A 17,650-nucleotide genomic window follows, 5' to 3' on the forward strand; every position below is an offset into this window, starting at 1 on the left:
AGTTTGCCTAATACTACTAGTCCAGTAGATACATAAAACTAAGATCGTATCTCTGTACCTACCGATATATAGTGTAAAGTTACTGTGGAAGAATACGGCTAGCACGGCTTGTCAACATAAACACATTTTTTTACTAGAATTTAGCAATATAAGGCCTTTCTGTGTCTGGGTAATTAAATGATTTAGTTCAATCATAATTACAGACCAATGATAAAACTCGAAGTCATCAATAACATATCACACTCTTCTCAATCATGAAAATAAGAAATAAATCACTCACCTCAAGCAAAGACACCATTAAGAATAGTGGAATAGCGCCATCTTGTGTCTTGTTGTTACCAGTCGGTAGCATTGTTTTTTTTTCTATCCTTCAAAGGTTTTTTTTTTTTATTTGTTTTTACTTCGTTCTTTCTTTATTTTTACTGGTTTATTTATTTTTTATGCTCTAGCTTTCCTTTTTTCTTTATTGCTCTTTCGTTTTTTTTTGTTTTTTTTTTGGGGGGGTTCCCCTACTCTGTTTCTGTTTGTTTTCTATTTTAAAATTCTATCTATCTATCTATCTTTATTCTTTTTCCTTCCATTATTTTTAAGTATTTAATTTCAATGAATCAATTGATTTATTGAGTAATAATTCATTTAATTATTAATTATACGGTCTTTAATCAATTAATTTGTTTAATAATTCTTTATTTATTCGTTTATTTTTCATTTATTTGTTTATTAATTTATTTTCATTTTTCATTTTATGTTTATTAATTTTCTCCTACTTTCTACCTAGCTCTTCCTTTCTTTCTCTCTTTTTATCGATCTTTCTCTTTTTTCTCTGTTCATATCTTTATTTCATGCTTCCTTTCTTGCTCCTGATGCACATACTACCTCATCATTAATATGACACTGACTAGATAAAATGACACAGATTCTTAATAATATTTTACTTTTTGATTATTTTTGTTTATTTCTTTTTTCTAACATTCTTCCCTTTTCTTTTTTTCTCCCTTTCTTTTTATCAATTTTTTTTTCTATATTTATATCTTCATTTCTTTCTTCCTCTCTTACCTTTTAACTACTAGAATTTTGCAATATAAGGCATTTTGGTGTCTGGGTGATTCAATGACTTAGTTCTATTATAATCATAATCCAATGATAAAAGTCAAAGTCATCAAGAACAGATCACAATACTAGTACTCTCAATCATGTCAATTAGAAATAATCGCTCACCTCAAGTAAAGCCACCATAAAGAATAGTGAAATAGCACCACCTTTCGTCTTGTTGACACCAGTCTGTAGCATTGTTTCTGTTTTCTTTCTTTCATTTTGTTCTTCTTTCTTATTCATTTTTCATTTGTTTATTTCTTTGTATCTGTTTCTGCCCTTTTTTTATTCATCACCCTTTTTCTTGCTTCCTTCCTTAATGCAATTCTTATCAATTAATTAATTGATAATTTATTAATTTATTGATTTCCTTTATTAGTTTTTATATATTTGTTTAATTTCTTTCTTTCCTTTTCTTTTTTTCTCTCTCTCTCCCTTCTTTCTTTCCCCTCTCACCATTCTCTCTCTTATTCTACATATTATAATATCAAGGTTGTGAACTACAGAACACTTTATGAAAGCAAAGTAAAACAAATATTTCCAGTTCCACATTAAGGAAAGAAATTTTTTATCTCACAAGAAAAATATATACTTTCAAATCAATCTATGATGTCCATTTTGAATATCCTATCAATGGGTAGATTTAGCATTTCACAAATATGCTATTACTTATCAGAGAATGTGGGTCCCCCTTATTCTAAACTTGCACAACATTTGCCTTACAATGTGTAATTATAATGTATCATTCAAAAGCAAATTATTAAAGAACTCATCCCCACATACTCTTTAAAACAAAATAATTTATTTTGTGTCATTTCATCCCTGCCTGAACATAGAAGGATGACCAAATTATTTTATTTCATTACACAATTACAAACCAATTTCTGCTTTTTAGAGCATATGTAAGAACTATTATAATGTATCGCTATTCCATGCCCTTCCAAATTTTGAAACTTTCAATTATCATTTACACTTATTACTTTATACAAACAACATAGTATGGGAAAGATTGTATTAATTGAGCAGGTATGTACTTTGCAATCCCTAATCTTGTAAAAACAATAAAAATCTGTCTTTTATAGATTCAAACAAATCCCTAATTTTACAAGTGTCTTTTAGTAATCTCTTTTCAAGTGCATAATGAAGAAATCTGACTTTTATTCATATCATTTATTCCCACAAAGTAGCATACAATTTCACTTAGATTCAGTGTTCTATGTTTTGTCATCATTCATAATTCAAGTAATAAAGCTGGTCAATAAATTATGACTATTAATGAATCACCTGCATCATACTTCATATTAACTCATCTTTGATAAAACCATCCATAAAAATGATTTTTTTTAAATATTGGAATGTTAAGCAATGTCGTAATCAACAATATCCAAGTTTAAATGTAAGTTACATACAGAAAAATTGGTACTTCCAACAAATAACCACACATGATTTCAAAGGGCCAAAAAATGCAATCCAATTGAATTTATAGTGAAAATGTAATTATTACATGTCATGCAACTTAGAGAGTCTATCATTTAACAGGGTCACAATAATGAGCAAAGTATCCCTATCATATACAGGTAACTCTGCCTAAGTCGAAGCAATTCTTTGATCAGATTGTTCAAAATATGTGTTATATTATATACCTCTTTTCAGTTGAATTTTGCCTAAGTCGAACATATTTATTATTATTTGGTCCCAAGAGATTTGACTTAGGCAGAGTTACCTGTATTGCTAACTAAGATCATCCCTGGATCATTTGGTTGTCATTGAATGTGTAATAGCTGACAGTGTGAGAATATGATTGTACAGTACTATATCCCAGTGGCTACAGAGATTGAACTAAAGCAAATAAAATTTATCCTGATTTTCAGTTTGCAACGTTTCCTGTATAAGAAAAGCCATTCTCATATAAAGTCATTAATTAGCAAAAAAAAAAACCCAAAACAGAGTAAGTTTGCCTTGAACTGCTATGGATTCACAAGTAACGACACCATCTTATTCATACATCATTGGGCAAAACATATTTATACACTTTGGGATAAGACAAGAAATTTGGTGTTAGTAATATTTCACATATTGCTAAAGTGATAGAAAAGGTAGTATCAATTCAACTAACAGAACACGTAAATGATAATGGCTTATACGATCCAATGCAGTCAGCATATAGATCCTATTTCAGCACTGAGACAGCCCTTTTGAAATTGCAGAATGATGTTCTGTCTTTTTTCGATCAGCATAAGTGTGTTTTCTTAGTCTTATTGGACCTAAGTGCAGCTTTTGATACTGTGGATCATACCATATTACTGAATCGCTTAAAATATCGATTTCACATATCTGGTCTAGCTCTTAAATGGTTTAAGTCTTACCTGACTGGTTGGTCATCTGAGGTAAGCATAGCCGGAGAGTTGTCTGACCCATGGGTCACTGAGTTTGGGGTACCCCAAGGGTCAGTTCTCGGGCTGATTCTGTTTAGTTTGTATATCACTCCCATCTCTGACATTATTAATAAACATGGTCGACAGTATATTTGTTATGCAGACGATATATAGTACAACTTTATTGTTACTTTGACCCGCGCTCTTTTGAAAATATAAATGAAACACTTGAGAAAACCTCTCTTTGTATTTCCGAAATAAGTAGGTTGATGTCATCTAATTATCTCCAGCTGCATAATAGCAAAACTGAATTCATAGCTCTCTGTTCTTCTGCCTGCCATCTGCAATCAATATCACATATCCAGCTAAATGTTAATGGTCAATGCATCCCCTTCTCCACTAAAACTACTGTTCTTGGAGTATGCATTGATAACATGTTCACACTGTTTGCTCAAGTAAATCAGGTTGTCCGTAAATGTAATTATCATCTCAGCAACTTGTGGAGGATTCGTAGATTCATTGATCTTAAGACATGTCACCATGCTGTGCGAGCACTTAATCTTTCTCGGTTAGATTACTGCAATAGTTTATATACTGTTTTGTCAGATAGGGATAGAAGAAAACTTGAGGTTATTCAGAATCGTGCCGCTCGATTAATTTTTGGCTTTGGATCCCGAACTCATACTACACCCCTATTTAAGGAACTCCACTGGCAACCTCTATTCCAACGTATTCAGTTTAAAGTCTGTTTATATGTATACAAAACTCTAAATCAATTGGCACCTGAATATCTTAATAATACCATCAAATTATACACGCCCTCTCGTAATCTTCGTTCAATCACTGACACATGCAGACTTTGCATTCCCTTGTCAAAACTCTCCTCTGCCGAAAAGCGTTTTGCTGTAGCAGCTGCCAAGACTTGGAATGCTATCCCTCTTTCAATAAGAAATGCTTCCAGTGTTCTTGGCTTCAAATCTTCCCTTAAGACATACCTTTTTCCTCAATAATTAATTTCCCTTTTTATCTTGAATATTGTAGTTGTTAAATTATTATTCATGTTAAATTATTATTCATACATTGTACGCGCTATGGTACTTTTTGTTTTTAGCGCCTCTAAATATCCATTATTATTATTATCATTATTAAAGTATTTTTTAAACAGTTTATTCAGGATGAAATAAAATGTGATACCAATAATTATCTTACTACAATGTCAAAATATATTTGGCAATTAAACTATTGGTTAGCACTGCTGCGAACAAAGCTGGGGCCCGTTTCTTAACACCTGGACAAGTTAGTCATATCTTTATCCATCAACCACTGAGTTAGTTCAACTCTTACTAAACCTGTTTCACGAAATGCTTCCTAACTAGAATACCTTGATATCGATACTTTCAGTAAAAAGAGCAGACAAGATGCAGCCCTAGTCACAAAATAGCATAATTTTCAAAAAGAAAAATTATGACAAAATTGCATATATTGTGATGAATTGGAGAATACATCTTTTCAAAATATTAGCACAGGTAAATCATGCCATACATACTTAGACCATGAAGAATGGAGCATTCAATTGCTGAGAAAATTTAATTATGAATAATTCATTTCATGACTAAAAAATCACATGTGGACATTGAGATGGGTACCTCGGGATATCCAATATTAATAGTTTACGAAAGTAAACCATAACGGTTTTCTTTGTAAAATAATAATAATTTTACGGTCTTCTATGATTCCAAACATCATCAAAATATTGTTTAACATAAACTTTTTTAATCTTTGATACCGAAACATACGATTTGACAAATTCTATGCATAAATTAGAGATAGAATTTATCCAAATGTTAATAGGGGTCTGAAAACGACAAATATGAGTCCAGTTATGGATGGCCTGACCTAGAAGAACCTTTATCGATTGAATTATTTTACTTTTTCAAAATGAATGGTATTGTGGGTTTTATCAACAGTTATTATAGTTTCTTTGTATTACTATTATCATTGAATGCATTATCCCACTTGTTTTGTGATGTAATTTCAACCTATGATTATTTACATAAGATTATAATTTCTAGGGTCTTTTGCATGTATGAAAAATGTGATATTACCTGAATAAAGGTTAAAAAGCATTAATTTTTTTACCTTTTCTTAGTGCTTGCAGTATTGAACTACCCCATGCAATCTCTACTTCTCTACTCTTGGGCTTTTTGTTTTTTATTTAACAACAGGTTTGCTCTCTGTCTTGACCTTGATACCTTCCTTGCCTTTCTCAATAATCTTCTCAGTAATCTTGACTGTAGGGGGCAGCAGGGCTTCCTCCAGGACCACGTTAAATTTGAGCATGATTTCATCCAGGTTTTTCTGAGCGGTCCCAATGACATCAATAAGCTTCTTGGAGCAGGTGGAGGAGCCACTGTGAGCACGCTCAGAAGTAGAGAGTTTCTTCTGGACATCCAGGAGCTCACCGCTGAGGTTGGTAGAGGTGGCTTTATTGAAGCTGGCCTTACTCTTTAGGGTGTCTGAGAAAAAAGAAAAGAGAAATCAAGTTTCAGTTAAAAGACTCTCCTCATTAGCTGGTGCTAAAAAAGGAACACTAACATTAAAATACAGTTCAACAAATAACAAATAAAAATGACATTTGAATACATAATTTGCTAATGCAGGTTTAGAAGGAAAGAAAGAAAGAAAGAAGGAAGGAAGGAAGGAAAGAACAAAAGAAAGAAAAAAAGAAAGAAAGAAAGAAAAGGAGAAAACAAGAAGGAAAGAAAGAAAACAAAAGCTGGATAAAAGTGAAAAAGGAGAAATGGTGAAAGCAAAGTAAGAAGAGAGGTTGGGAGCTTGAATGGAAATAGAGAGAGATAGAATTAGTGTAGAGGGGGTGGAGTGGGGTGGCAGAATTACTGATATGCATTTTTTTTTCTTAAACGATTGATGGCTAGAATGAAGAAATTGCAATGTTTGAATACAAAAAAAATGTTTAAAATGCCTTTTCAATTGGTGGCATGTTACGTAAGAGCTCTCGAAGAGCATTAAGAATTATGTTGACATTTGGTTATAGGCACAGGTCTCTCTCAGCCCTAGGAATCATTTCCCAGAAGCGATCAAAGCTATGAAAGCAAGTATATTTTAAAGCATTGCATCAGGAAAATTCATGAGTAAAAAATATTGTATCTAGTTTCCTTTTCCTTGGGCATGGTAGTATATGTTGTGGCATATTATACAAACAAAATAGGCATTTAATCATAAAAGAAGTTGACAAGTAAATCAATCTATTGTATAACGGTGAGATGTTCAAAATTGTCAGACGTTCTGTGTATGTCAGATTTTTTGCATCATTGTATGAAAAACAAAAATGAGTAAAACGTTGTTGGACAGCTTCAAGAGCATTGATGTGATTCTTTTGATTAGGAAGCCAAACTGGGATACCGTACTCTATGATTGGCCTACATAGAGCACAGAATAGACGCTTGAGTACGTTTTGGTTTCTAGAGTTAACTATTTTTCTGATAAATACTGACAATCTTGAACATCTATTAACAACATAATTTACATGTTCTGACCAGAATAAATCACGAGAGAAAATGATGCCAAGATATTTGTAAGACTTAATCACTTGTAGGGGTTGATCATTTACATAATAGACATCGTTGATGGCATTTCTCAATTCAATTCAATTCAAAGTTTATTTCAATCAATCAATCATAAAGATACAGGTATATACAAATTAGATAAAAACATGGGATTGGGAGCCCCTGGAAGTTTTCATTAAAAAAACTTGAGGGTGGGGCACGTCTATTCTGTGCTCTATGTAGGCCAATCATAGAGTACGGTATCCCAGTTTGGCTCCCTCATCAAAAGAATCACATCAATGCTCTTGCAGCTGTCCAACAACTTTTTACTTGTTTTTGTTTTTCATACAATGATGCAAAAAATCTGACATACACAGAACGTCTGTGGGAGAGATAACAAAATATTTAACACCAAAGTTAACACGATTTTTAGCATACAACCCAGGTGAGGTGAATGGGAACCTAGTAGGATTATTTCCTTGAATGCACCAAGAGCCAGAATTAAGAGGAAAGTTTGTGCCAAAGCCAGGGTGATAATACAGTAGTTGCACTTAGTTTCTAATAGAAAATCCAGCCACTATAATTTTAAACATACTACTAGAGCGCTCGGTCCTCAAGAATGAAGCCAATGTCATTGGTTATTTACTACTGAAATCAATGATAGATAAAGGATCACAAACACAAGCTCACCCTTAGAAAGATCTAGATCAGAAGGTTCGTGTTTAATGTATCATCTTTGTCCTTCATCTGTAAGCTTTCTGCAATTCCAACAGTCTCTGGTGACCACCTTCTGAACAGCTTTCATACCTGGAAGAAAAGCAGGGAAGAGTTAATGTAGAAAGGATCAGTGGTGATAGTGATAACAATGATGATGGTAATGATAACGCTGATGGTATTGATGAAGATGATGGTGGTGGTAGTTGTGGTGATGGTGTTGATAATGAATATGGTGGTACATTTAGTGGATATGATCGTGGTTATGGATAATGAAGATAAAGTCCCTCAGACAGATCTACTGCATGCTCCTAAATATTTACATATTCTTTAAAAAAAAATTAATTCATTAAAGGTTTGAATTAATATCATGTAATATTTCAATATGAATAGTGAAATATATTAGAGCTTATAAAACCAGTTCAGATATGTCATTTATTTCTCGTTGGTACACACAACACCATCAAAAGTTACTGTAACGATCCACCACGAACAATAATATAAACATACAATACCAGCATTTGCTTCTGAAGGATCATCATAATTGTTCTCTACTGAATAAGTCAGAAAAAAATTTACACCTCTATAATCACAAAGTTAATGATGGTCCTTATCATGAACACATCACTGTTATAAATGTGAGTATCTTCTCAAAAATAATTTGATATCATTTTTATGTGATATACAGTTGCGCTCAAAAGTTAGTGAACCCCACCACAAAATGCACTCCCTTCATGCTGAGTGTTGAGACTACAATGGCTGGCAATCCTAGAGAAACAAACGAATGTAATATTTTATCACCTGACTTCCCAACTAAATATCTAAACAATGGCAGAACATACAAAACACTTTCATCCATACTGTACAGGGCAGAGGGGGGGGGGGGGAGGGAGGGCCATCAGTTTTATCATGCATGCCAAACCACTGCACCTCGTGCATGTGATCTGTATCTTTGAAGCCTTGCACATATTTTGGAACCAAGTTTGTAAAAATCGGACTGTCTGTTATGGAGTCATGCGACCTTTTGTGACAAAGGTCAACCTGAAAAGTGATTTTTTTTTCCATTTTGTGTACAAAAAGTCAATAGGAAAGTGATATTTTCAATTTGGACTGTAAATCAGTAATCTATACACAAAAAAAAAGTAAGTCCCCCCTAAATCAAATTGCTGTAACTTTTGAACGGAATTATTTTGAGATATGATGTTTCGTAGGTGGTTTTCTACACTCATTAAGCAACTCCTGGGGAAAAATGAGATTGATCGGTTGAGTCATGCATGAGAAATTAAAGATTGAATTAAAAATGACCATTTTTGAAAGTCACAAGTGTCGTTTTTCAGATTGTGCAAATACAAAGTTGGGCAAAAGTTGTTTTAAGGTGAATTTTATGGTGTTACGCTGTTTTACTATCCATCATTTAGCCACTCCACACACCATTTTGATATCGTATGTTCATGGTTGAGTGAGCACAATGTATTGCAGGGGCCGCGGAAGCGGGGAGGGGGCTTTAGCCCCCCCCCCACTTTGTTCCAAAAGCATGTACAAAAATGTAAAAATGACCATACAATTGCGATTTTTTGCATGGTCAGCCCCCCCCCCCTTTGAAAACCGTTCTGCGGCCCCTGTATTGTGATGTATCATCGTAGGGGTTTATGGTAGTATCCTCTACAACTTGTTAGGTCATGTTAAAATTTGAAAATGTTTGTGGCTCCCCCGATTATAGGCCCCTCCCCCATTTTAAATTTCTGGATCCACCACTGATTTATCCGTAAATTAAACTGATCATGAGAAATTGTTAGGAAAAGAATACATTTATGCAGTATAAAGAGTATTCATTCCTAAGTTTTTTAATGTGCTCGCTCAACCATGAAAATGTTTAAAGTTCGGAAAGTGTGTGGTGATAGAAATGATGGATGATTAAAAAAAACAGCAATTAAAGTCACATTTGAAACCGAATTTGCCCCCAATATTCAATTTATTACCCTTTAAAATGAGTCTGTGACATTGAAAATACAAATTTTCCCACTTTGATGCGTGCTCACTCATCCATAAATAAACAAATCGATTTCATTTTTGCACAGAATTCTGCCCATACATGTAGGTTGATAAACATTACTGCCAAATGACATTGCTAAAGACAGCCTTGAAAAAAGTTCCACCATATTGAATAAGGGGTTACTTATTCTTAAACATATGCACCCATAATGTACACAAGTCTATGAGAGAGGAAGTCAAAATTTTAACAAATATGAAATGAGGGTTTGTTTCATGGACAGTTTTTGTTACTTCTGCCAACAGTTATTTTATGAAACTTTGCACATGGCTTCAGAGTAACACTATCCAAAAGGCGCGCACACCAAAATAACCATTCGATACGGCAGATTGGGGCCAAGGCCTTGAACTTTCTTCTTATTTGCATAATTTTCGAATATTGTGTGCTCACTGATGCATTAAACATCGGGATTTTCATAAAAATAAAATCAAATGAACTATGCAAGGAGGTTTGTGACAGATATCCATAGTTACAAATTGCATTTTTTCCAATAACGTAAAGAGAGCTAAACACATTCCACATGTTCATTCAAGTGTGAATGTTTAATTAAACGCCTTTGAAACATTAAGGCATGTTAATTGGTCATGAACATAACGAAAAAGTTGAGAAAAGATCATTTTCAGTTACCAAAATGAAACAATACTTGCCTATGATATTTGAAAATCGTATTTTTTGTTTTCAATAAATGTTCATTGAACCGTGAAACGATGAATATTGTTGAAGATACTCTTCCCAAAAATATCTGTCATCATATTCTATCATTTTTATTGATAGAAATGTGTAAAAAATCCAATTATAATAGCGAATTTAGACTTGTGTTTATTCAACCGTGAAATTTAGCCAAAAAAGTTGTATCATCTTTCAGAAAGTACCTTTTACAAGCCTTCTGACTTTTCATGATGAGAATGTGGAATTAGTTCCAATAAAATGGAATCAAAGTCATGATATTTGGCTTGTGACTTTTGAAAAGTGACATTTTTGCCTTCTGTCGGTACTCACTGAAGCATGACGTAAAATACGTCCATAACATTTACTCAGAGGGTAGCTTATAAAATTACCTACACGCTCTTGTAAAAATATATTAAAAACTCGCATTTGTTCGGAAATTATTGATGTTTGTTTAAGGGGGACTTACTCTTTTTGTTGTGTATATATATTTGGCTTTATTTATCATTCATTTTGACCAATACTGATCAAAATTAAGTACTAAAAATGTAACAAAAAACAATGAAATACAAAAGAATAAATGGTCAATTCCAGCATAACGGACATAGACAAATTTTTGTAATTCAAAATTTCATACAGTAGAAATGGAAGTCTTTGAATCATTGTTAGTGAGCTTATCAGACACATTCAAGTATCAGTTACATACATATGAAATTCCAAATCGTTTCGTTGAACAGTTTCAGAGAAAATGCACTCTTTGTGAGCGTAAGGGACATGACACGAAATGGACAAAGCATTTTTACCTCCTATTGTTTATCAAAATTTCTGTGAAATCTTAGACTGCATGCACCTGATGATGGTGTTAATTACACCTTAAGATGTTCTATTCATAAAATGAAGTTCAACAACAGTTTTTCAGTGCATTCTGTATTTCTAGCTCAAAATGTAGCGTAATGGACATGACACATGCAGTGTAACGGACATGACAGTTTTTTCCTCTTTTTGTATTAAAGCGAATATAATTCTTTTATTACAAGATATGGCAAAAGTCTAATTGTTTACATATTAAGGTTAGAAGTTAGAGACACACTTCATAACTGGTATTCTGTATAATTTTGTAATTTTTGAGGGGGCTTTTCTTACAATATTTATAAAACAAAAAAAAATTAAGAAATTGTTTTTCTACACCAGATAACAATAAATGAATATTTATCAGTTACTACTACCCACCACATCTAATCAAACACAAATAAGTTGATAGTAAAGGTTATTTTTATTCATGGCTTTAGTATTTGACATTACACTAGCGTAACGGACATGACACCCTTATGAAGTGAACGACATTGGCACTTCTTCGTTTCAAAATGAAAGAAAATAATATGAATGATGAATGTAAAAGTTCAGCAAAGTGCTAACATTCTTAAGAAAAACATGCAGATCTTATTGGCAGGTTTTCTAATAGCTAGCCTACAGGGGAATAGAATACAATGCTTATAAGTTATAGTACCACTATGGCACACTAAATTGAGAAGACTGAATCTCATTTTTTGGTGAAGCAAAAAAAAAGGAACAAAACATGCATAAATCCATGTTGAACACATCATAAAAATGTGTTTTATGATAAAGAGTATGTCAGTTGAGTTTTTTTTTATATTCAATAATGATATTAAAATGCACTTGAAAGTTTAAAAAGCAGTACATGGAAACCAGTCTTTCATTAGAGTTGAAAGGAATTTGGAATGTTTGTAAATCACTTCGGAGAATTTCTTTTAAGAACTAATATCATCCTGAGTATAATCATTTTCGCATCAAATATTGGACGTTCTAAGATATCTACTACTTGATTATTCAAAATTTTTTTTTCCTTTTCATGACAGTAAGAGAATGAGTTCCCTGTTTTTCTGAAAATTTCACACCATGTCCATCTTCTTGTTAGGTGGTCACATGGGCAACAAAGTATTTTTGTATTTTCTTAGTAGAAAATTCAATTCACACAGAGGTATTCACTTGTACTTCCAAAGAGAGGATGAGGTTGATTGTGGCTCATCATCATCAATGTAAACATTAATCAACTATTTAAACAAGTGGAATGCCTCTGGCGGTCTCACCTGCATCACACGATTCAATATAGCAGCAGTGCTGACTTTGAAAACTACTATAAAATAATTGTTCACAAAAAACACCATTCATATGATACAATACTACGTTCATTGACATAAATTGACCTTGATCATGTGACCTAAAAATTGTCAGTGATACTTGATTACCCCTATATCCACATTTTATACACTATATCTATAAACTTTGGAAGTTATGACAGCAATCTAATAATTACCTCTAAAATGGCCAAAGTTCAATGACCTTAAATGACCTTTGACTTTGGTCATGTGACCTGAAACTCTCATGAGATGTTCAGTGATACTTGATGACTCTTATGTCCAAGTTTTATGAACTAGACCAATTGATTACAGATCATGTGACCTGAAACTCGCACAAGATGTTCAGTGATACTTGGTTACTCTTATGTCCACGTTTTATGAACTAGACCAATACACTTACAGGGATATGATGGTAATTCAACAAATACCCCCAACATGGCCAAAGTTCATTGACCTTAAATGACCTTTGACCTTGGTCATGTGACCTGAAGCTCGCACAGAATGTCTAAAGATACTTGATTACTCTTATGTCTAAGTTTCATAAATCAGATCTATAAACTTTCAAAGTTATGATGGTAATTCAACAGATACCCCCAATTTGGCCAAAGTTCTTTGACCCTAAATGACCTTTGACCTTGGTCATGTGACGTGAAACTCAAGCAGGATGTTCAGTAATACTTCATCAACCTTATGTACAAGTTTCATGAACTAGGTCTATATATTTTCTAAGTTATGATGACATTTCAAAAACTTAATCTTAGGTTAAGATTTTGATGTTGATTCCCCCAACATGGTCCAAGTTCATTGACCCTAATTGACCTTTGACCTTGGTCATGTGACCTAAAACTCAGGCAGGATGTTCAGTAATACTTGATTAACCTTATGGCTGAGTTTCATGAACTAGGTCCATATGCTTTCTAAGTAGTGCTGTCATTTCAAAAACTTAACCTTCGGTTAAGATTTGGTGTTGACGCCGCCGTCGTCGGAAAAGCGGCGCCTAGTCTCACTCTGCTATGCAGGCGAGACAAAAAAAGGAAAGAGACCTCTTGGACTTAATTTGCTTTTTGTAGAGACAGGAAGGATGAACTGTTTAAAATAGCCACATTTTTTAATTGTTTGCAATTCACTATTCTATTTTTTAAGTGATGGAAAAAATGCCAAATTTGATCAATATTGAGATTTGTCTATTGAAAAATCAAACTTTATAGATTACTTCTTAAGAAAATTTGACTGCTTAAGGCAAGCACATAATAGGCCCGCCTATAACATGGAAAATGGAGTTATCTGTCAAGTAAGAAAAGTGGAAGGTGGTGACTTCACCTTTGACCTTCTAACCTCAAAATCAATAGAATTCCAGGGATCCATGCCAGTATCATACACACCAAATTATATGAGCCTAGGTAAAGTTAAACTAAAGTTATCACGTTTACAAGGACAGCAGAAGGGTAAGATGAAAACATGTCACTGTGACCTTGACCTTTTGACCTCAAAATCAATAGGCTTCCTGGGATCCATGCTAAAATCATACACACCAATTTATATGAGCCTAGATAAGGTTAAATTGAAGTAATGGCATTTACAAGGAAAAGTTAACGGACGGACAAATGGACGAACGGACACCGAGCGTGATACTATAATACGTCCCGTCTAGGACGGGCGTATAAAAACGTGATATATGAATACCATTTGCATGTATTATCATAACTGATTTAAACAAAATTGTGAAATCTAACACCTCTTGATCTCCATGTGCGATTTCTGAGACGCCTGCTTGCAATTTTTTTTGCGGAGATCGTCCGCGAAGGTGACAAGATTTGAGGTGGGGGGGGGGGGTTTCCCAAGCCCCCCCCACTGCCCAGTATTTTCATGGAGCAAAAGAGCCCAGTTCACTAAGGGTTAATTATGCACATTTTTTTAACGTGCAGCTCACTGAATTTAAAAATTCAGGTCTTGTGCTTTTTTTTTTGACCAAATTTGTGACGTTTTCACGGTTCCGAATTATGCAACATTTTATTTTGTAAGTATATGTATGTCAGACCCAAAATTGGTCAAAAACATGATTTTGTGCGCAAAGTCAACCCAAATATTGTAGTGTTCTTAGCCAAAATTCATAAATGCATCATTATTTCTCCTTTTACTGATTAAACTAAATCCATTTCATCTTGTTTATGGTCAAAATAAAGTTCTCGACAATTTCCATTGAAAAAAACAAAGACATACATAAGAAATTTAGAAAACAATAAAATACATACACAAGACTAGGAATTTGACGTGTCCAAAGGACACATATGACCCCACTTAACGCGATCAGAAATTCATTCAATATGATTGTACTTAATATCGTGTGCAGAAACCAATATAATTTAGACCTTTGAACCAACTCGCATATTTAATGAGCTGTGACTTTTGACCTTTGACCTACGGACTCCGAATTCAAAATTAGCCTGTATTTTGGTGTCATCTACCTACACACCAACATTTTTTAAAAATCCATTAAACATTTTTCGAGTTATGGCGTGGAAACCAACTCGCATATTTAATGAGCTGTGACCTTTGAACTACGGACTCCGAATTCGATATTAGCCTGTATTTTGGTGTCATTTATCTACACACCAACAATTTTTAAAATGCATTTAATATTTTTCGAGCTATTGCGCGGAAACCAACTCGCATATTTAATGAGCTTTGACCTGCAGACTCTGAATTCAAACTTAGCCTGTATTTTGGTGTCATTTACCTACACACCAAACTTTCAAAACCCATTAAATATTTTTCAAGTTATTGCGCGGAAACCAAGTGGGGGACGGACGAACAGGGGGCAACGCTTAATGCCCCCTTCTGACTTCATCTGTGGGGGCATAAAAATGATTGCGATATTGAAATTTATTTAAAGTACATTTGATCAGAATCCTATACAGAGTTTGTTAACACAAAATTAGCATTTTGGGGGCCTAATTCAATTAATTAGAGCAAACTTTTTATTTGACACATAAATTAGCATAATTAATTAGGAATGAGATTTTACAAAGAATTTGATATTACAATTTTGTAGATTACGCCATGGGCAATGCATGTGAAGATTTTTGTCGCGATCACGCGATTGACAGCTGAGATCATAAGGGGGGGGGGGGGACTGAATCAGCTCCCCAGTCTTAGGCATTGAAATAGCCCAATCATTTAAGGGTTACACCTCTCCCGAGTTACAATCTTGAAACCCAGAATTGAGACCCATTGAGTTAGAAATCCTTCAACACACGTGGAAGAAACCTCATCTGTCTCCCAGACCACAGAATGCCCTCATGTGCGAGGGAAGGCTGATAATCGCAGATATAAGCAGCCACTGAATTGCTTTAAAGAAAGGACTATGCTGGGTAAATGTTACTCTCCTTGACCAAAATTGTCTTTTGTAAATGGTTCAGTTGAAAACGAGCCTTCGTATCCCAAAATAAACTTTAAAGCATGAAAATTGGACTGGTGACAGTCGAAATATTAAAATGAAATATAGTAAATAACCCCCTCAAAACAAACATGATCGACTTGTATTTCGGAGGGAGTAGCAAAGATATATTGTTTACACATAGCCAATCACCAGTTCTTGGCTGTGGTTTTATATTTGACTGCAAGCACAGATTAATTCTGACTGGCTTGAATTTCTGGTCATTGCTGATTCATTTTCATGTATATCATCTTTATTTTGTTAATAGGACTTCTTATATTGATAGTTACCCCATATATAACTTTGAATGGCTTACAAAGACGGAGTATAAGCCAAGATGATTTATTCAGTGTCGATATGTCTCTCGATCTGGTGAGCTGCAAGCACTTTTTTGTGTGTCTGCATGAACAAGCGCATATGGTCACATTTAAATTGAAACCCTGACTTCTGAGTTTAAACTGTGTGCAAACTAAAGAAACTCGGAAGTCAGTGTTTCAATTTTAACATAGGCACATACATGACATATCGTTATTATTCACTGGTCTTATTCCAAGACCACTGTTTCTGCCCCATTTATTTTCTTGGGGTTTGGCTGTACCTTTTTCTTTCATAGAAGATTTGGTACTTCACACTGGGAAATCAGGTTGGGGTATAATAAGTGGATTAATTTTGATTATGCTGTATTTTCAATGATATTATGTGGTATTAGATTTTGGGTTTAAATTTTCTTTAAATTGGTGATTAATGAGGTATACATTTTTTCTCACTCACTCGATAGGTAGATGAACACCAATGATGTAAATGATCTCTTCTAAATCTTTCTCTAAGATATAACCACAATGATTCTGATCAAAGATCAACCTACCTGAGCTCTTGATAGATGAACACCAATGGTATACAGTATCTCTTCCAAGTCTCTCTCTAAGATATAACCACAATGATTCTGATCAAAGTAGATGCAAGATAGAATCATCACTCTCGGCTTGCTCTTCTCATCTTTACTCTTCTTATCTCCTTTCTTCTTTTCATCTGCAAGAGACACATGAGCAAAAAGGGTCTTAGACCATACGTTGTAATGTTAACAGATTGATGTTGATTATAACCATTTGTAAATGATTATATGTAAAGCTGGAGCCTAAAATGTTTTAAAAATTATTCTTACTGAATAAATTTACATAGGTATTGACACAAAAATATTTGAATAATTCTTAAGTTAACAACAAAGAAAGCACAATTTTTGTGTACCCTGCATAATATTATGAATTGCTTGTACCCTTTCAAAGTTATGGTAATTCAACATATACCCCCATTAGGCCAAAGTTCATTGGCCTTTGACCTTGGTCATGTTACCTGAAATGCGCATAGGATGTTCAGTGATACTTGATTACTCTTAGGTCCAAGTTTCATGAATCAGATCCATAAACTTTCAAAGTTATGATGGTAATTCAACAGATACCCCCAATTTGGCAAAAGTTCATTGACCCTAAATGACCTTTGACCTGAAACTCAGGCAGGATGTTCAGTAATACTTGATTACAGTTATGGCCAAGATTCATGAACTAGGTCCATATACTTTCTAAGTAATGCTGTCA

At 33.9% G+C, this 17,650-nt stretch overlaps 1 long non-coding RNA gene across 1 annotated transcript; it reads right to left on the minus strand.

The window, feature by feature from the left end:
- Positions 1-1,629: 1,629 nt before the first annotated feature.
- On the minus strand, positions 1,630-17,087 carry LOC129281298 (uncharacterized). Its single transcript, XR_008586510.2, has 3 exons — positions 16,924-17,087; positions 7,724-7,840; positions 1,630-5,983 (listed from the first exon to the last, which is right to left on the minus strand). It is a non-coding gene; the product is annotated as an uncharacterized LOC129281298 (long non-coding RNA).
- Positions 17,088-17,650: the final 563 nt, after the last annotated feature.

This window comes from Lytechinus pictus, chromosome 18 (assembly GCF_037042905.1).
Source record: "Lytechinus pictus isolate F3 Inbred chromosome 18, Lp3.0, whole genome shotgun sequence".
Taxonomy (NCBI): domain Eukaryota; kingdom Metazoa; phylum Echinodermata; class Echinoidea; order Temnopleuroida; family Toxopneustidae; genus Lytechinus; species Lytechinus pictus.